Consider the following 21,775-nt stretch of genomic DNA (forward strand, 5'->3'; position numbering starts at 1 on the left):
ATGACTTATATTCCTCCCACGTGCAAAATACATTTCCTCCTCTCTAAGACCCCCTAAATTCCTTCCAGTCACAACATCAGTCTCAAAGTCCAGGATTTCTTGATTTATAATTATGTTTATAAACTTTATAATTTCTTGATTTATAATTATGTTTATAAACTTTATAAACTTTATAATTATGTTTATAAAATTTATAATTATGTTTAAAAACTTTTTGGATGCAGTTCCTCTTGATCCAGTTACACTGAAAAGATAAGTTATAACATGCAGTGATAAGATAAGAATATGATAACTACAGTAGAGAGAACCATTTGAAAGGGGAAGAGTAGGGCACATAGCAGTTTGTAGAAATTCTGAAATCCACTTAGGTGTGTGTTACCTGATCCCCATAATTTAAGGTCAGGAGTTTTCCTTGATTAGGCTGGGACTCCTCTTTCTGAGAATGTTTCTTTGGTCTCTTATTTTCTACAAGCTCTCTGGGAATGGTACCATAGTCCATTGTTCTTCATAGTTCTTGGTTCTGTCCTCTGAGACGTCATTCCTTATTTATAAGGAACAAAGAGGAGTCTTTGTTTTGAGCTGATGTGCTCTCTTTCAATTCAAGAAGGTGATGCTTTAATCAGGACATACAATTGACTTTCACATTTTGACAGCTTCCTATGAATCTGATTCAGGTCCAGAAGCCACATCCACAATTCTCATTGAGACGCGATTCTTTTTACTTGGGTATGTCAGGCTGCTGGGGAAAATACTCTTAAGAATTTTAAAAGCCTCTTTTTTTTTGTTTTTGTTTGAGAGTGTCTACTATGCATGTCCTTAACATTTTTAGGGTTCTTAGCAAAGGGACTTATAGTTACACTTTGATTTGATCTTTATCCTGAAGCCATTTATTACTCTGACAGTTTTTGCTGACTGAGGAGATTAGAGGTAAGGAACAGTTTACTTTCTTCAGTATGTTCTGGTCCCTCTACATTCCCCCTCAATTCTGTTTATAAACAGACTTTTCTTGAGCTCATCTCTCCTTCCTAGTACCTTATCATGGGCAGCAAAAAGAAGCCAGTAGACAAGTTTAACTTTCTGTGAGGCAATCTCCCTAGCTGAACTAACTTATTAGTTTATTAGTTACTACAGGCAACATTTTTACTGTTTAACTACTTAACTCAGGTCACTGTTTTTCTAGCCTGCTGTAGCACTTTTCTTATCACTTTTATAGCCTCTGCTCACAGCGTGGTCACCATTTTACCAGTTTTCATGAAGTTTTTGTGCAGCTTTTCCAGCCTCCACCAGCCACCTATTCCAAAGCTAATGCCATGTTTTTGGTTTTTATTATAGAAATACCCACTCCTACGTACTAATTTCTTTGTCAGTTATTGTTGCTGCAAAACAAAGCATCCCAAAACTCTGGCTTAAAACAATCATTTGGGTCATTCATGACACATGACTCATGTATTAGAAAATTTGAACTGGGCTCAGTAGAGTAGAACTTTGCTGGTCTTGGCTGGGATCACTCATGTGCTTGTAGTCTGTGACAGAGAGGAAGCTCAACTTCAGGTGTCAGCTAGCTGCAGAGAGGGGCAACAAGGGGACTGAGACACATGTATCTTATTATCAAGCTGGCTAACCTAGGCTTGCTCACACAGTGATGATGGCAAGGTTCTAAGATCAGATGGAGAGGGCAAGCCCAAATGTGCAAGCACTTTTCAGGTCTCTCCTATGTCACATTTACTGTTGTCACATTGGTTAAAGCAAATCACACAGCCAAGTCCAGACTGGAGTAAGTGTGGGAGGGATTTATCCAAGGGCTTATATTGTGGGTGGTGATGAATTCAGAAAGGTGTGAACATCTTGGGGCTATTACTATAGCAATCTACTACTAGTCCTAAACTAAATAGAGGAGACTATAATCTGACACATAGAAAGCCTGCCAAGATTCTAGAGAATTTATATGAGTAAAAGAGCTTCCAGCTTGCTATAAAGGCCATTGAGTTTGCTCAAATTGCAAGTTTTGAGTGACTGGTTATGCAGCTAGCTGATACACATGTGGAGAATCCAAGTAATGACTCTAAATTTGATAAAAAGAAACTTGCTGAATATCAGGACCACATAGATTTCTGCAAAGTGCATTTGGAGCTAGAATTATCACAATGCAAGGGAGTGGAAAGAAAAATGCTTCTGAGGGTAGGCAAACACAGAGTGAAAAATTACAAAAATTAACATCTAACGTTAGCAGGATGTTGATCATGTGCTAGACACTATGCCAATAGCTTTTCTTGGGTTATGTCATTTTCTTTTTTAAAAACAGAAAAATTAGCATTAAGAGAATTAAAAATACTTTTTAAAAAAGATCTAGGGAGGATGGACTGCTTAGTGTGACAGGAAAGCTTTTACATTGTACCGTTGCTAAGGATTATTGGATCTCTTTTCAGATATCACGGGTTGGAGATTGGAGTTTATAGAAAAGTATTTTGGAGTCTACTGGTCATTTATTCAGTTTCCTAATTGCAAGGGTATTACTGTTTGAGGCAATGTCTATCTTTATAATGAAACCAGCTCAAACTGAAGTCCTTTCCCCTTGCCTTTACCAAGTAAAACATCCTAGTATAATAATTGGCTCTCAGTAAGAGAGAGCATATTGTAATTCCCTTTGCATATTTCTCATCTATTCTTTATTGACCCCAAAATGCAAAAGAAGAAAACAACAGAGATTTTCCTAGGATAAAATATTTGCTTTTCATAATTAAGGCAATTTGTAGGGATTTAAAGGAAAGTTAGCAAAGAAATTACAGTAGTTAGACTTGAGGAAAAGAGTGAAGAAATAGGATTATTATAGGTGTTTTCCTTTGGAATCTTATGTCAAAATGAAGATTAAGGGTGGGAGAATAAAACAGACCAGGAATTGTCATTGGCTTCCCTCTAAATGGATGGAAAATAATTATGTTAAAAGTCTCTGAAACACACGTACACAATTGAGATTGAGAGATGGATGGGTGGGGGTGAAAGAAGATTCTGTACAGATATAAAATTGACAACCAAATTTTATTTTTATATTTAAATTCATTTTTATATTTAAATTTATTATTTTTGAAGTGGTGCTTTCTTTTGTGAAAGAAAAAGTTGTTTTAAAAAAGTTTAAACTGAGTTATAAGAGAGAAAGTAAAATATGAAAAGTGTCTCAGATGTTCAAGTTTGTGACTCTAAAGTACAATCTGTAACTGGCTAACTATGGCAAAAGTAAATGAGGAACCTCAGCAGTTAAAAAAGTACCTTAATTTAGACTGGTAGACATATACCATACTGAACAAATGTAAAATTCTTAAGCTTGTACAGGAAAGTAAACACATTAAAAATATTCAATATTGACAATATATTTCAATGTTGAAGGAAGGGTAAATAAGTCCACTCAATTGTAGAATACTTAGTTTTTATTAACCTTGTTTTCTCCTTTTCTTTAAGAATATTGATGCATTTGTCACTGATTTGCAGAAATTTAATTTTGAAAAATTTAAAACTTTCAGAAAAGTTGTAGAAAACTTTACAGAATTTTAGAAACTAGATTCATTTATCGATATTTTTCTCACATTTGTTTTATCTCTTCATGTTATGTGTACATTGTCATCTATATATCTATGTATGTATGCATCTATCATGCTGAATTCTTTGAGAATTGGAGATGTTATGATTCTTCACTCCTAGATTCTTACAGCATATATGTCCTTAGTCTTGTGTTTTAGTTTAATACAATTTAATTATCAATTTTATAATTGTAATTTAATACAGTTTAATTATCAAATTTAGGAAATTTAACATTACTACAACACAAATTACCTAATATACAGTTCATATTCAGATTTTTCCAATTGTCTTAATAATGTCCTTTCAAGAAAAACAAAATACCTTTTTTCTCCTATATAGACATTAATCCAGAATTACATATTGTGCTTAGATACTGTGTCTCTTTAGTCTCCTTTAATCTGTACCAGTCCATCAATCTCCATGTGTTTTAATGATATTTTTCAAAGAACAGTCCACTTATTTTGCATAACATCCTTAAATTTGTTCGATTGTTTCACCACGATTAGATTCAGGTTGTGTGTTTTTGTCAGGAGTACTATCTATGTGGTGTTATGTCCTTCTCTAGCATATCACTCCATGTCACATGATATCAGTTTATATCATTATTCACGATGCTAACTTTACTACTTTTGTAGGAGGTGTCTGCTAATGTCTCTATTTAAAGATATCATTCCCTTCGATAATTAATATGTAGATCAAGAGAAGATACTTGGATCTTGTCTCTCAACTTTTGCCTAGAGGTTGTAACATTTACTGATAATTTTTGCCTAAATCAGTTATTACTATGTTACCTATCAAATATATTTTTTAAACAGAAATTTTTACCAGTGATTTTTTAAAAAGGAACATAAAACAGGTTATCATAGGGGATTAATACATCTGTATACAACCAGGAGGGCACAGTATTATTATGGGTAATTGATGTGGAAAGGCAAAAGTAAAAAATAACCCCGTTGAAGAACAAAGCTATTCCAACAAATACTCTGAATTTTTCATCAAGCAGCAGGATGGTAATAAGTTAGGTCTATGAAGTGAAATACATGCATCAACAATTTCCCCCTGCATAATCTTAAACTGTTTTGCATTTATACACAATCATGCACGGTAATAATCAGGAAAATGTTTGGACTGTACAAAAAAAAGCTTGGCACCAAGTATAATAGAAGAGAAATAAGAAAACAAGGGAATAAGGTAAGGCTTTTAATATTAGAAAATGTTTTTGTAAAATTTATAAAGCAACTGATAAATCGTACTACTTATATTACTAGTTTTTCTTTTGCCACTTCTGGCTAATTTTATTAATATACTATAGCTTTAGATTATTCTCAGTTGCATCTACTGAATTTAAAAAAGAACAGCCCTGCAATAAAGTATCTATCATGTCTTGCTGAATAAAATGTATATTCCATGTAACCTAAGATTGAAGGCTTTCTAAGTTTCTTGGATTTTTAAATCAGACAACCCCCCACTTCTTGCAGATACAGTTGCTTATTTGTCAGTCTGAGTTTGATTTATCTTGAGCAGGAGCTAAAATTGTATTAAAATCTTCTGTTAAGGATGTAAAATTCCATATATAGAGAGTTGGTAAATTAAACATCTCTAATAAAAGACAGCTGCGTTCTCATTGGAAGCAAAAATAGGATAGAAAGAAATTTGTTTCTGTGAAAGATGATATGAAAAGTATGAGAACCCAGGTGTCTTTTCTTTACTCTACAAAATGGTACTGATATATAAGGCAATAAAAATATTTTAATGATTTTTTAAAAAGTGCACATAAAGCAACCAGTGAATCTGTATGTTCAGCTATTGATCAGTTTAGTGGTGGGCTGAAAAATCAGCGAATTAATGAGTGCCTTCTGCTTTATAACATCATTTCACTGTTATATTTTTTCCTTTTGTTTTCATCTACATGAGAATAAACCCAGAGTGTAAAGTTACATAATGTTGATGGTTTTATAGTACTTGTCTGCATATAATTGCTGAGATTACTTTTGGCCTCTTGATGTTTTTGGTTTGCTCGTTTATGAGTACATTATCAATTTTTAAAATTTTTATTAGATAATTTAAAAATATGAGTACGGATTTTTAGCTTTAAATATATGCAACCAAAGAGAATGGCCATTTATACTGGAGTCAATATAAGATATCTAATCAGGTATCTTGTAAAATTTTGTTCATATTTTACCATAATGTACATGAAAGGAAACAAAGGTAATAATTAATGACTTCATGTTAAGGAACTTAAGCTGAAATTAAGGAAACATAATCAAATCAAACATGATTTGATTATAGCTTAGTCTTTAAAATTTTGTTTTGGTTCACCTGATTATGGTGGCACACTGCAATTTTAGGATTAATTAATTACTTAATTAATCTAGAACATTTATTTAGTGCTGACACATAGAGATTGTTCAATAAACAGCTATAATGCTTTTAATGTTTTGTATACATCTATACACATCCATAGATGCATATTGCTGACATAGATTCCTCATAGATTGAGATTTAAATTTTGTTTTTATAATATATGCAGTTTTATGTTTATTTCATGCATTTAGTAAATATTTGAAGACCTTTTATGAGCCAAGCACTGTACCAGCAGTACATCTGTGGATAAGATAGGTAGATTCTTAGCCTTCAGGGAACTTAAATTTCTGTAGGAGAGACAGAAAAGAAATAAGTAAACAGGTAAACAATATAATTAGATATTTAGATGAGTGCCATGAAAGAAAAGTGCCCATAGTAGTTGATCTTGGCAATTAAGTGTGTGTGTGTGTGTGTATGTGTGTGTGCAAGCGCACACGAGCACATGTCTCTGTGTATGTATATGTATTTGTGTGTGTGTGTGTGTGTATTTATGTATGTGATACTATAGATTGGTAGTCAGGGAAGTTCTTTCTGGAGGGCATGACACAGACCTGAAGAATGAGATGAAATGAATCAAGTGAAAAGGCATGGAATGTTATTCAAGAAACAATCCTCAGAGTTTAATATGACTTTATGATCATTTTAAATTTGAAAATAACCAAATAACTCATTGAGTCCACTTGAGGTCTCAAAAACTCAAGTTATTTGTCCAAAGTTGCATTAGCTAAGATCAAAACTCAGGGATGGCTGCTACTCCTTAAAATAGAGTCATTTAAATAGAGACATAAAAGCAGAAAATTATCATGTGGGACATTAAAGGAATGGAGTTGGAAGCTTAGAAAAACAGATCTCTTCACATTTTCCATTTCATCTAAACTCAGTGAAGAGTTTAAAATTGAATATAGGTAAGTTGACTAAAAAACTATAATTCTGAGTCATCAGTAGCATATATGAAAGGAACAACATAGCCAAGCCTGGCAGCTCCTATTTTTCAGATTAGAAATTAACTGCTATGTTGTCAGGATGAAATGGTATGTTTTATTATTGAAAAGGCAGCTCTATTAGCTTCTTTTGGCCACAAGGGCCATTTATTTAATTACTTCTTCCAGGACACTGAGTGACCAAGCCAAATTGTTGCACCTTAAAAAGTGAGTAGCACATTCACTTTGATGGATAAATTTTCTTTCCTTTGCTTTCCTTTATTTATTTTTTCACTAAATATATAAAGAATTGGAGGAATACAGTTTCCTTACACCTTTGCTAAAAATAGCTGAGGGTCAGAGGCATTTTTGATTCACTTTTAATAAAATAGTATGATATAGAGGTTAAAAGTAAGATAAATCCTCTAAACAAGGAACACAAGATTTATTTTTGATTCCTTAAAAATTTGTTTAATAGTCTTTATTTTATAGAGCAGTTTTAAGTTCACAGAGTGGTCTGTTTGTTACTATCTGTGAACTTACTTTGACATATCACCATCATTCTAAATCCATAGTTTGTATTAGGGTTTACGCTTGGTATTGCATATAATGTGGGTTTTGGCGAATGTATAATGACATGTACTCACCATTATAGAATACTGAATAGTTTCATGGCCCTAAAAATCTTCTGTGCTCCGCCTATTCATCCTTTCCTCCCTTGTAACCTCTGGCAACCAACCACTGATCTTTTTACTGTGTCCATGATTTTGCCTTTTTTCAGAATGTTGTATATTTGGAATTATACAGTAGGTAGCCTTTTTGGATTGACTTCTTTCACCTAGCAATATGCATTTATAGTTCCTCCATGTATTTTCATGGCTTGATAGATTTTTTTTTTTTTTTTTTAGTGCTGAATTATATTTTATTGTCTGGGTGTAAGATTTCTTTTTAGAGCTTGTAACTTATTAGAGATCTTAAATAAGATGATTTAAAACCAGAGAAGGAATTCAAACCTATATGATTTTATTAACTAGTGTCACCCCAATAAATTTAATTAAAAAATAACAAAGAAAATAATAACCAACAATAAAAAATAAAACCAGAGCGGGAAATATACTTGTAGAGTACAGTGCCTAACACATTGAAAGTGCCCAGTAAAGATCAATTCTTATTAAAACTAGAAGGTAGTTTTGTTGTTGTTTTATAGATATAGTTTTCTCCAGCAATAGAGATGTAAGCTTTAGCTTAAATTATTTAAATGTTTGTTTTATTGTTATTTCGGGGCTTAAAGAGATAGAGAAGGAATTTTTTAAATTTCTCTTTAACACAGATTCATGACGTTTCATCTAGGCCTAAGTGACAAAAATCGATGTGTTAATTTTAACACCATATTGATAATTTTATTTTTTGCTTTTAATATATTGGGAACAAAGCACATTCGTGTCCCCCAAGATATATTAATGTTCTACTTATAATAATATATTAACCTAAAGGCAGAATTAATTCACAGCTTCTACTATCATTGACTACAAACTCAATAAATATTTGAGTTGGTTTAACATCATTTTTTTGTAAGTGAATGACCTTATTTTACAAATACTAGTCTCTAGTACTCTGTTCAAATCATTATATGAGCTCCAGGAAGACACTTCACTGGTTTGTTTCTTTAAAATGCATCTTATTTGTTTTGTAACATAATTAAGATTTAATTGGTGGGGGAGGGGAGGTAGCTGTCAGGAGGAGGCCTCTCTGGGGACATGACATTGAAGCTGAGATGTGAAAGTTGAGAAGGAATTAATTAGTCCAAGAAGGAGGAAAAGAGCAATTCAGGTAGAGAGAATAGCATGTGCAATGACCCCGAGGCAGGAAACGCTTGGCATATTCAAGGATATGGATGAAGGCCAGGAATGTTGGAGTCTTTGACCAGGCCCACTCGTGAACTTGCCTGGTCCATGATAGGCTATTTGTCTGTTCTCTGAAAGGCCATGATTTGGCTTATGTGCAGTCTTGATTGTCCTCCAGGCACACACCCCTTCCTCTGCCAGTTTTTACAGGCCCTGTTCAGTACCATCAAGAAGTTCTGCTCTTCGGGGATTTTTGATCAGAGTCTGACCAGCACGAGTGCCGGTCACATTACAGCAGAATGACTTTGTTATTCTATTTTTAATAGAATGAACCAGTGCTACATTTTTTTTTTCTTTAGCAGCACAGAAATTTGAGGCACAAAATGAAAAATTAGTGAAAGAACTATGAAGAGGCCATTGACACAGTTCCAGGTTTTCTTCCTTTTGGATATAGAAAAAAATCTCTCTTTAGAACAGCAGTTAAGTTTTAGAGAAAATTTGTGTTAAATTCAGTTCTTTGCAGTCTTCTAAGTATTACAATCAACCAGCCATAGCCTTAGACAGAAACACAAATGATCCAGGTTCTGAGCATATGTGTGACATCAAACACTGTCAGTGGAAGCCACACATGCCCCCAATGGGAAGTTAGAGTTCTGTCATAGGGCTTTTATCTCGATAACACCCTATAATGTAATTCCAAACTAAAAACCAAACACTTTCATAGAAAGTAGTCATATATCATAGATGAAGAATCCTAGAAGAAAGCTCAAAGATAACAAAATCAAATCCTTTTATTTTATAGATAAGGAGTCCCAAAGAGTAAAGTGACTCTTTATCTATTAATAGAGATTAAATGACTTGCTTAAGGGGACCCAGAAAGTCAGAGATGAGCTAGGTCTAGAACCAAGTGCCCTAATTTCTAATCTACTGCCTTTTTCATTAGGCTTCATTGACCTTAAAATAACCAAATTCTTAAATCAACATTAAAAAACCAAAAAAGTTATTAAACTAAAAATGATTTATAAGTTTATATCTAAGATGAGGTGCCTTATTAAAAACTTATTGTGAATATGTGCAATGCAATTTGCAGACACTGATGCCAGTTTCCAAGTTTTTAAAGTACTGGCCACATCACAATGATTGTCACGTATATTTTCTCATAAAATAAATGATTGCATGTTTTGTGACCAGATCTTACCTTTCCTATGCACCCCCACCCTCCGCTGCCACTCCTCATTCTGTTTACTCTATGTGCCTCTTGGCCTATTAATTTCCTCCTTTTCTAAGGGAAAGAAATTCTAGCATTTTTTATCCTATGATGAATCTTGGCCTCTTACTGTTAATTCAGCCCTCTCCTGATGTTAGAGATGTTGTGAACTTTTGAAGTGAAACCCACATCTGAAAACTCTATATCATCTAATTGCAAGAGAATTGACTAGGTGGAAGTGTTTTAGCATTATAGATCATCACATGTAAAGAACATGTCCTAATCATATTTTGCATCTAGCTCTTATCTTTAAAATTTAGGAAAATAGACCCACCATGATATATGTTTAGCAAACAAATACATTTAAGATCAAGGAAGGGAGTTGAAAATGGATGGGTTTGTTTTACCTAACAATCAATCCATCTTTAGTCAGATTTTGTCATATTATGTGGACATTACATATACAGTTCTAATGAAGGGAAGGCAGCACTTGGACCTGATGGGACGATCTGCCCATTTGTTCCCAGGTACCTAGAGGATATATCTTGAGTATGTGCAGTAGACAGTTGAGGAAATTTGCTTCAAAGTTAACTTCGACTCTGAATTTCTTCTTTGTTTTGCTTCTGTCTGGAGCAAGGGTTATTCGAAAGAAGTAAACCAAACAGGTCAGTAAATACACTCATGAATACGATATTAATTAATATTTTGTAACATAGCATGGCAAATCTAGACTTCAGATAAATGCAAATATTTACACATCTCAGGTCTTCAGCATATTTTATGCAAATAGTTGTTAAGAATAAAAATTCTAATTTCAAATGAAGAAAATTCATGACATGCATCTTGGGTTGCAGTTTAATCACTGTATACCCAGGAAGATATCGACAGTTGTCCCGTGAAAGCTATTAAAGTTGCTGTCCAAGGTTAAATGAAATTGCAGTTTATCAGAGCAGCATTGAGAAAATAAGGGAATCTGTTCATGGCTCTTGATTAATGCCAAGCGTGATCAACACAAGGGGGTTCATTAAGCTATACATCATGTGGGTAATTTAACATGTCATTGTGCCTGCTGTCTGCTTTGACTGTGCACAGTCCTGAGTTTCAAAGTTGTATCTCTGATGCCAGAGTTCTACGCAGAAGCAGCCCTCTTACTTCTTTTGCTGTTTATTTTCCATTATGCATACTTATATTTTTAGATATGTTAAGCATTTCATACAAATTATTTAATGTGTTTTGGGACAAAAATATATCTTGGCTTTTTAATGGGTTCTCTTCACACTATATATAATAAAACTTATTAGGAAACTTTTTTAAAAATTTTTCTTTTCCCCTAATCATGTATATGTTTTAAAATCTGATGTGACATGGAAAAAGCTATTGAAATAATTAAGCCAATCCATGTTACTTTTAATACTCTTTTTTATGTGTTGTAGTTAAAATATCACATATGTGTCTTAGATTCATTTTTCAGTGACCTTAATTTTTCTAGACATGATGAAGCCTTCATCTAAAAGTATAGGAGCTATGCTTTTGGCTTCTAGTTTTACTACTTTTTCATTAATTTTCTTTACAAAATTAAATTTGCTAATGTTATTAGTACTGAATGAAATTTGACAGCTTATTAAAAAATAAAATATTTCCATGTAAAAGACTAAAACTATGATTTATCATTTCACATTATTTATTTGTTATCTAATACATGGAATTCAATATAATCATGCTTTATCACTCTCACTTAAAAGTAGACTCTCCCAGTCACCAAAGATTTATGGGATGCAATGAACTAGAGGCCAATATCTCAGCCATAACATCAATGGTTGTTGCAAGGAAGGACATGGCAAGGGAAATATGACCACATTGAATAGAATCTTAATATTAAAATTTTTGGCTGCAGGAATTTAGAGAGTAGCTTTCATGCTGTGATTCTTTTAGAATCTTGTGAGTGCATATGCCAATTGGTAATATGGACAGAGCCCTAAACTTCTAAAATACCCCACTATGACAATTTTGTACCACTGACCATGGTTTGAAATTTCCCAGTGTTTGCATTTATATGCTTAATGTCCTGTTGGAAGCTTTAAGGGTTCTCTTAAAAAACAAACTCCCATATGATATTGTAATGCTTTTAAGGACAAAATATATACCATGTAAATAATTTATATACATATGAAAGACACTATTATCTCTGATGTGCAAAATTTTGAGCTATCTTTATTGGGAGTGATAACCTTGTTGGCATCTACCATTCTTGGGAGGAGATTAGAATGTCATTTAAGTCTAGTGAAACCAGGTGCTAGCTTTTAAAGGCATACCTTTTAAAGAAATAGAATGTGATTTTCATTTTGGTCTTTCTTTCTTTCTTTCTTTCTTTCTTTCTTTTTGGTGCGTTGCAAATACACTATCTATAATACTCTCAAAATAAACTATTTGGTTGTTTAATTTGGGTGTTTGAAAATGTATTTTAATTAGGTCCAAGACCAAATTAGAATGATGTCTAGTGAATACAAAACATTTTCAAAAGCAACACAACATAAAGTGTTTTTTTTCTCATATGTAAAGTAAAAAGGATGTTTTTTTACTTGCCAGCTTTCAGTCACAACTCTCAGCCATTTATTGTAACAGTATGATGGGTCTCCCCTGAAAAATACTGCAAAGGTTATTTACATAGTCAAGGTCCTCTCCTCGCATACTTTCTTAAAAAAAAGGTACTGATTATTTTCTGCCTCCATTAATTGCCAAGGGTTTATTTACAAGACAATAATTAATTATACCTCTGGGAAGCTCAAGAGTCAACATGAATCAAAGCAAGGTTGGTAAGGAACATGGAAGTCTCACATAATTAAGCAGGGCACTGGAGACCAATTGTTTATAGAATGATTTTGCTGGAGCTAATTGACAGTAATTATTTAATCTGATTTTCTTCTTCCTAGTTATTCTTCCACAGAGTACTGCTGTCTGCTAATGATGCACAGGGAACTATCAAGGTGCTGCTCTGTGTCTCCATTCAGTATAGCCAGCCTTCCCTATGGGAAATTGATGTTGCTTAGATCATTTCCTAACATGCTACAGAGTGATATATAAAACAAACCACAGGAGAAATCAACAAATGATCAATGGTAAAATGTATATCAGGCAATCACTTGTGCAGTTTTCACTCAGATTTAAGAAAAATTTATTAAAAATATGTATATGCAATGAACTCATAGTTTCCACATAATATTTTCATGCATAAGATGAGGTGAGGATCAGAGTATGATGGAAAAGAAAAATAGAAAGTTTATGAAGCTGCCCAAATAAAAAGAAATATTCCAGTTGAGCAAAAAGCGAAACTTAGGGCACCAGTCACATGCAAGCATGCTACTTTCTGTATAGGATTTATGCTGAAAGAAAACTTGGGAAATACGATGGCTAATTAAGAAACATGCAATGTGAATTGCATTTTATAGTACTGTCTCTGTGGTTTCTGCTTATGGAGTGCTCCTTCCTCTGAATATCACTATGCAATGACAGCATTCATAATTAAGACAATCAAAGATAGATATTAATTTACTGGTCGAGTGTTTTAATTCATTACTTAATGCTTCAGCATATTCAGGCTGCTATATTTTGTGCAAAATTTAGGTTCTAAGTAAACTTCTGGCTAAGAAATTAGGAAAAATGGGATCTCTGCCTCTTTTGTAGTACTGTGAAGAATAATAGGTTTAATTTTGGATCCCTGTCACTCACTTCATCCATTCTGTGCCCCCACGGCCCCCCGCCATACACACATCTTTTTGGTGATATCCTAATCTAGTCTGTATTAAGTCTTTTTTCTAAATCATTCTCTCCTCCCATTTTATTCTCTTTCTCTGCCATTAAAAGTTACATGCTCTATAGTTTATCCCTCAGTCTCTCATTTTCTGTTTTCCAGAGAGACAGGTAGCTGAGTCTATGGCTGATTTTAAAGTGCTCACTTTCCCACATCATTGCCTGTTCTGGATATTATCAATAATATGGTTCACTGTAAAGTGCCCCGAAGAACTTAGTGTAGTGAGAGGATTTAGACATGTAAAGAAGTATGTGGGGCTATTTTGAGAAATGTAGTTCAGGACTCTCGCACAGAGTTCAGAGTGCAAGGACACTTACCCAACCTGAGGATCAGTTAAAGTAATCATTGAAAGTTCAGGAGTAGTTAGTCTCCCTGCTTGCATAAGAGAATTCAGTAAGCAGGATTAAAATCCATCCCTGAGTTAAGTACCTAAAGATGCCAAAGAGACCTCAAAGGCATTTTTAGAAGTTACTGTGAAGTATAAAATTGCCCTTATTTTATGCTAGGCCATGTTTAAATCAATTAATTTTCCCAACAATCATAAAAAGAATAAAATTTTATGTATTTATTTATTTATTCCCATTTTATAGAGGAAGCAGCTGAGGCATTGAGATTATATAACTTGCCCAAGATTATATAACTGAATCCCAACAGAGCTGGGATTCAGGCTGAAGTGGTCTGGTCCCAAAGCTGAGCTCTTAACCTTGGTGTCTGAAGGCGACTGGCTGACATTTTTATTCTCATGTCTTCGTTCTGCATGGTTCTTAATTCTGCCTTCTCATTAGAATCACTTGGGGGAGGATTTTAAAAGAAAACATCATCTCTGGGGGTGGGACCCAAGTATGGGCACTTTTCAAAGGTACTCTCTGAGATTCCGATGTGTAGCCAAGGTTAATAAGTCCTGCCAGGCCCTGAAGTGGGAGCTGTTCTCCACCTGCCTCCTGTCTGTGCCCATTTCTCACAGTTGCTAAAGTTGTAAAAGCATGTTAACAATCCTCTGGCAGGGAGCAGTTCCTCAGGTGCCAATTCTTAGTGTCAAAGTGTCAAACTCAATAGATCCCAGGCCTCTATATTTGTGAATAGATCAAAATTGTAGTAACAGTTGGCCCAGGACAGACCCAGACGGAAGGCTTTCTGGATACCTAACCTGATTCACCACTAGTGTAATTTTAACAATCTGCTGACTCTGGGATCCCTGGGCCTTTCTTCCTCCATACCCAACCATTCTACAGTGTATCCCATCCATTTAATGTGCAAATGTACTGTGCCAGTCTATGAAGAAACCTTAGGATAAGACCTTTCTAGGTAAGTAAATTTAAGTACACTCTCATAACTCAATTTATTAAGTTTAGGGGGTTTTGAAAACAAAACCACAAATCATTATCACAACCAAGATAATTTTAAAGATTTCTTATTAACACAATTATCAAATTGTATCTAAAATGTCTTTTTAGAGTTAGTTAGAATCAGGATCCAAATAAAGTGTATGCATTACCTTTGGTCATGTGACTCTGGCGTTTCTTTTAAATTATAATAGCTCCCTCCCTCTTATTTATTTGTTGAAGAAATTGGGGGTGTTTCTCCTATAGAATTACCTACATTTTATATTTGACTGATTGAATTCTCCTGTTGCTTAGCTTGTTTTCTATTCCCCGCTTGACTGTGCATTGTTGATGAGAGCTAGACCCTTGATTACATGTGGACTCTGATTTTTTTCAAGCATACTTTATAAAATGCGTATTTCCTATTGCAGCTCAGCAGGAGGCGCATAATACCTGATTGTCCTGCTTTTACTGGCTGATAAGATCGATTGGTAAATTCAAATGTTGCCAGTCTGAAACCTCCATGATAAAGTTAACCATCAACCTTTTATCTAATGGATTTTAGCCATCGAAGATGGTTGCAGGATCAGTTATTTCATTAGGGGTTGCAAAATGGTGATATTCTAATTTAACCATTCCTTCTGCATTTTTTAGCTACATTTCCTCTATAAAGGAGAACCTTTGTTCATCAACTATTTAATTAATCTGAAATCAATTTGTAGAGAAAGTACAGTAAAATAACTTGATTTTTTGCCCATCAGTTTTGAGTGTAACAAAGTTTTGATGTCCTGGTAACTTTAAAGGAAACTTGATTTTTTTGGTAGCATTATAAACTTACAGCTTTTAGTGCATTGCACTCATAATTCTTTTTTGATATTTACATTGGTTTGATACTTACATTGTCAGCTGGAAGAATCACTTCAAGTTGATTGCTGTATCCATTTGATGTGACTCCTAGTAGACCTTGACGGCATCGTTGCTGTCAGATAGCCTAGATACATTCTGTAATTTCTACTCGGGCCCTGGACTCAGCCCTGGTTCCTTTTTAGTGGGAAATGATATTTAAAGGTCATAAACTGAGCCCTAGTGGTGCTCATTGCTACTGGGTTGTCATTGGTTCTAAATCTTTTTATTTAGTAGATATTTTTAAGAAGGAGAAATAAATTATGAATGCGTACTGATATTTCCAATCCAAATATAAAATTGCAGCTGTTTTTTTAAATTTTTTTTACTTAATCCTTTTGATTTTATATATGTATCTCTTTTTCTGTAACTGAAAAATCTTGTTTCCTTATCTCTCTCTCTCTCACACACACACACAGCCCCTCTCCCTTTTTCACATAGAGGCAGGCTGTAATACACATACTCTTCTCTTTCCTATTCCACCTAATGATTCCACCTGTCTCAGGGCAACTTTGCCCCACTACATCCTTTAGCATCCTTCTCACTTGCAACTCTTGCATTGTATGGGTGGCTACATCAGGCTGCTAAGTCTCCAAGTTCTTTTTAGTTCCAACACGATGTCTCACATTCAGTTAATTTAGCCTCTAAGGAAGCCCAATTTTTTTGGTCCTCCTCCCCATTTCTTGTCCAGACTGCCTTTTACCACACACACAAAGCTTCACATTCGGTCTTGCCTGGAGTAGGCATTCATGTAGCAAAAAGAAAAGAATAAAATTTACTCTCCTTAAACAACTGTGGTAAACACTATTAATATTTCGATATGTTTCCTTCCAGGATTTTTCTAAATATAATATAAAGTAGAAATTTATCTAGTTTAAAATATAGTTAAAAATGTATTACATATAGTCCTTTAGGTCTTGCTTTTCTTCAGTTGTTATTATGCTTAAGCATATTTAAGCCATTTTATAATAAAATTCTTTGTAACAAGGAATGGTCCCCAACCCCCTTCCATGGACCAGTATTGGTCCATGGCCTGTTAGGAACTGGGTCACACAGGGGAAGTGAGCAGCGGGCTAGTGAGCCAAGCTTCATCTGTATTTGCAGCCGCTCCCCAGCGCTAGCATCACTGCCTCAGCTCCACCTCAGATCATCAGGCATTAGATTCTCATAGGAGCACTAGGGTCCATGGTACCAAAAAAGGTTGGGGACCACTGCTTTATAATATAATTTTAATACTTTCATAATATTTCACACATAAATTGAAAAATTTATGCAGTCATTCCTCTGTTATCTAATTATGTTCTTTACAATTTAAAAAAGTATAAATCTTTGTTCACATTTTGGATAATTTCTGCAAACCCTCCTCCAAAGTGAAATTACTAAAGACCAACTGGCTCATTGTTTGGTCTGTCATCCTTATTCTTATCAAGATGATCAAATCAATCAGGAAATGTAGGAGATATAACTTTTGTCTTAATTTCATACATAGGCTGGCAAGAACAGTTGTCATTAGTTAATAAGAGCATCTCTCAGCATGAGTAGATTTGAGTCCTGGCAGGTCTCAGATGGCTCAGCACAGAGTACTGCAAGGCCACTGAGTAGAAGAGGATTCCTGGGTTCTAATCTCAGCTTTTCCACCATCTACTTGTATGACCTCAGCAAGAGTCACACCTCTGTGCCTTAATTTCTAGTCTATAAAATGAGGGACTTGTGTTTTATTTACTAAGATTCCTTCTAGTCACCAAATTCTCTGATTTTGTGTTTAGAAGTTTAGGGAAACCTAACCAGGTCCAAAGGCTGCTGTGTGAAGATGTGGCTGGTTGGATTCCTTTTGTCAGCATTCCACAAAGCCATGCTTTGTTCGCAGATGAAGAGAGCACAACTTTACTTGTTCTTAGGCTCAGTGCTAGTTATAGTTGATACAGCTTGTATTTGAGGAAGTACTGAGTTATCGGACAGTCTTGTTTGAGTCTGACTCTCATCCTTTGGCAAACTTTTTCAGCTCTACACATCACAGTTTTCAAGAGAGGTTATATAGACAATTTTCTGGACATTGCTGTTCACTAATAACCCAAACCCTCCATCTGCCTATACAAAGAGACCTGCAGATCATGCAGTATGAGCTCTCCACTAAGGCCTACTCATCAACCACTTGTCCATCCTCTGACAAATGATACCTAGTAGACAAAGACAGACCTGCATCAAAAAGTTCAACATGTCCCTTGAAGCATGAGATAGAGGAGTGCAATTTGCCGTGGATCTTCAACTTTAGGTAAAGGTTTACAGAGTGGCAATTATAGCCAACTTATCATGTGGCTCTGACATTGGGGAACTGCCAACAATATCCCTTCTAAGGACAAAAGCAGTACTCACCTGGCCATCCATGCTCACCCCCAAATGGAAAGAGGTGGCCACTGCCAGAAAGATCTCAGTGTTTCTGAGTCAGTAGGTCTAAGGTGGAGCACAAGAATTTTTATTTCTACCAAATTCCCAGAAATGCTGATAATGCTGGTCCAAAGACCACACTTTGAGAATCACTGGATTTAAAGCATTCTTCACTATAATCACACTGATGCCTTCCATTTGAATGAAAGCTGAGCTATCAGTAAGATGTTAAGTAGCTTTTATAAGGAGAGGTGAAAGGTGGTGGCTATAGGTAGGGCCTGCAATAAATAGTCTGCAGAAACTAACTAACCCAGGGAGAGTCAGAGTAGTGCAGTAGAGAATGTGGACGTTAAGGCGAATAGCTGAAAGTGATCCTTGTGGAATTTGGCTGTCAGAGATGTAGGAGCTAAGCCTAAAAGAAGCCAGAGAAAAAGAAGCCAGAGGGTAAGAGGCTAAACTGGCAGCAGCAATGGGCTGTTTACAGATAATAATCTGTATGTCAGTTATACATTAATCTAGTCAAATATAAACTATCAATTTATACTTTTCTCAACTAGTAATGCTACCTCTAGTTTTCTCTGATAATATGAATAATAGTGATAGATTACTAATAGAGTGGGCTATTGTGGAATATTGGCTTACAGAAAACATCTTTTCTTGCATTTTTTCCACATAAGAATTTTTCACATTTAAATGATCTGCATCTTGAAGTACCTGCCACTTGCAAAGGGAGTTCAATATACCACAGAATCCAGGAATATGGACAGAAGGAACTCTACTTTATAGTTATTGTCTTCTAGAGGCACTCCCTCTTGTCCAAGTTTCAGCCAGAGAATCAATAGGGAGCAAACCAGGATCAATTTTAATTGATTGTTCAGGTTTTTTAATAATTGACATTCTTCCCTAATGCTTGACAGAATAACAAGTAGAGTCTGATGCCCTATAATTTTAACTCCCATTCTGAATGCTGTATTACTGTATAGCAACTACAGCACCTACAAACAGCACACTGCCTCTTTTGTTAGAGGAAATATGGGAGCAGAATAAAGAAGAAATGTGAAAAATTGTGCTTATATGTGTTTGTCTAGTATACACAAATGCACATGGACATGTGGACTCCAGCTGCCATGATTTTGGCCAAGATGTCCATAGCTGATATTAAAATAGTGTGTAGAGAATGAACTTTTGCAAATATTAAATTGATACACTTTAATTCCCTCTTTAATTCATGATTACAAAATTCTAGATACTAGAGGACATTGCAAATCATCTCTTTAGCAAATGTGGCAGACAACATTGGTTGCCTACCCAACAGCTTTTCTACCCCTCTTTTGATCTTGCTAGTGGAATCCACACTTTGGGGCACCCAGCCCAGCCTCAAGGAATAAATCTTGAGTGTTTAAGTAAATCATAATAATCCAAAATGAGTAAAAAGTGCCCAGAAGAGATGGTATAAATTGATGGTTCTCCATCCTGGTGGTGACATATCACATTCAGCTGAGGAGGTAAAAAAAATACAGAAGCCTGGGATCTATCCCTATAAATACTGATTTAATTGGTATAGAGTGAGATAGAGCACTGGCATTTGTAATAGCTCAAGAACAGCTACAGATGAGAATCGGTGGTTTTAAATTTTGAAATCACTAATTTTTAAAACAAATTGAAATGTATTTAGTTTTTGTTTATACTTCCTGTTAGAATACTAAGACAAAATAATGGAACTACATTTCCCCTGTACCTCTGAATTATAGTATGAGAAAACATGTGGACCTGCCTAAATAATATCTATTTTTGAGCTTTGTCATAGATATTTTCCATACACTCTTATCAAATTCTTAAAACACTATGGAAGAGTATAATTAAAATCTCCATTTTACAGATGAGAATATTGAGGTCAGTTAGGGATATAGTTACTATAATCAAACCCAGATTTTTTGCACCACAGAGTTAACTGTCTTTCCACTCTACTGCACTGCTTTTTGAAAGCTTTCTCTTTTTATCCACTTCCTAATAGCTGATACCAACTCACTGCTTATACAGGGCAAAGCCAAGACAGTAAGTTGGCATTTCTGACTCTCCAGTCTAATGCTGGAGAGTTCCTAAATTTAAGACAGTCTAGTCATGACCCAGCCCTATCGGACCACTTTTGGGGATCAAGAATGTATCTGTCAGTCCAAGTCCTTAAGCCTAAACCCTTCTGCTCCCATGAGTATTCCAGTGCCTTCAAATCCTAGAGGAACAACAGAGATGCCATGAGCTTCTAGATATGCAATTTTAGAAGCTGCTTTTCACTTTGAGAACTGTTTGTGGTGAATCATCAGATATTAAATTCATCAGCACATTGTGTTTCAGTCCACTTTGGAATGTTAATGATCAGGATTGGCTGTCTACATTCAGCAGTCTGACTGGATGAAAATCAGATTTCAATTTTAATGAAAAATTTTTGTAATGAACTGTAACAGTTATTGCATCTCGGAAGAGAGCCCATATTGTTCTAGGGCAAATTTAGTTCAAAATCTGAATTTCCTTTTTTACTACCAGTAGCCCAAAACTCCTAAGCCATTTGTTATTTTTAGTATTTACTTAGCTGTTAACCAAATATTCTTTACCCATAATCAGTGTATACTTCTTGAGAAAAAAATTCTCAAGCCAATCTTAATTGACTTGATTTGTTTCTGACAGTTATCTTACTATACTCATGTTTTAGTCTATTTCATCTTAGCTGTTGAATTCTATTAAGAAGGCCTATTTTCACAAAGTAGTTGTGAAAAATATTATTGTTAACTTTCTGAATAATATAGTACCGTACCTCAATTCATGTTGGTTTGCACTCACTGAACATGCCATTTTTTATTGTGTAAATATGACAGAGGTATATTGATTTCTTCTCTTAAATACGTAATCAAACTCTATTACTACTACTAACCGTATAGGAAAGGCATGGCTTTGAAATGTTTGCACCTATGAATCACGAGATAATTTATCACGAGACTATTTTTCTGGTACTGAGAGTTGATCCTAGATTTTTCGTGCTGTGTTATTAATTTGCATGTTGGCTTTGTCTAATTCTATGTAAAGCATGCTGATTTATTAGAATGCTCATTCTACAGTAAACTATAATTGGATGCTCTTGAAAGAATGAGTTTCATTGATCTAGTCAATGACCACAGATATTACTGAAGTAAACCTCTTAACAGTGTTGGGGCGTATTTTGGCCATGATCAATGTTTCTGAATCTTTCCTTGTATTTTTTGTTTTGTTTTGTTTCGTGATGTCTACATTGATTTAAATCTTCAGCAAATGTTAAATGTTAAATTTATCTTGATGCAAAGTTTCATTACTTTTCTGGAGAAGCAAACTTTTCTTTAAAAATCTTCCCTGACAGTCTTTGAAAATAATCTACTTGTACTTATGTCAATATGCATCAGTACTTGACAATAAGTCAA

This window comes from Pteropus medius, unplaced genomic scaffold, assembly GCF_902729225.1.
Source record: "Pteropus medius unplaced genomic scaffold, Ma_sr-lr_union100, whole genome shotgun sequence".
NCBI classification, from domain to species: domain Eukaryota; kingdom Metazoa; phylum Chordata; class Mammalia; order Chiroptera; family Pteropodidae; genus Pteropus; species Pteropus medius.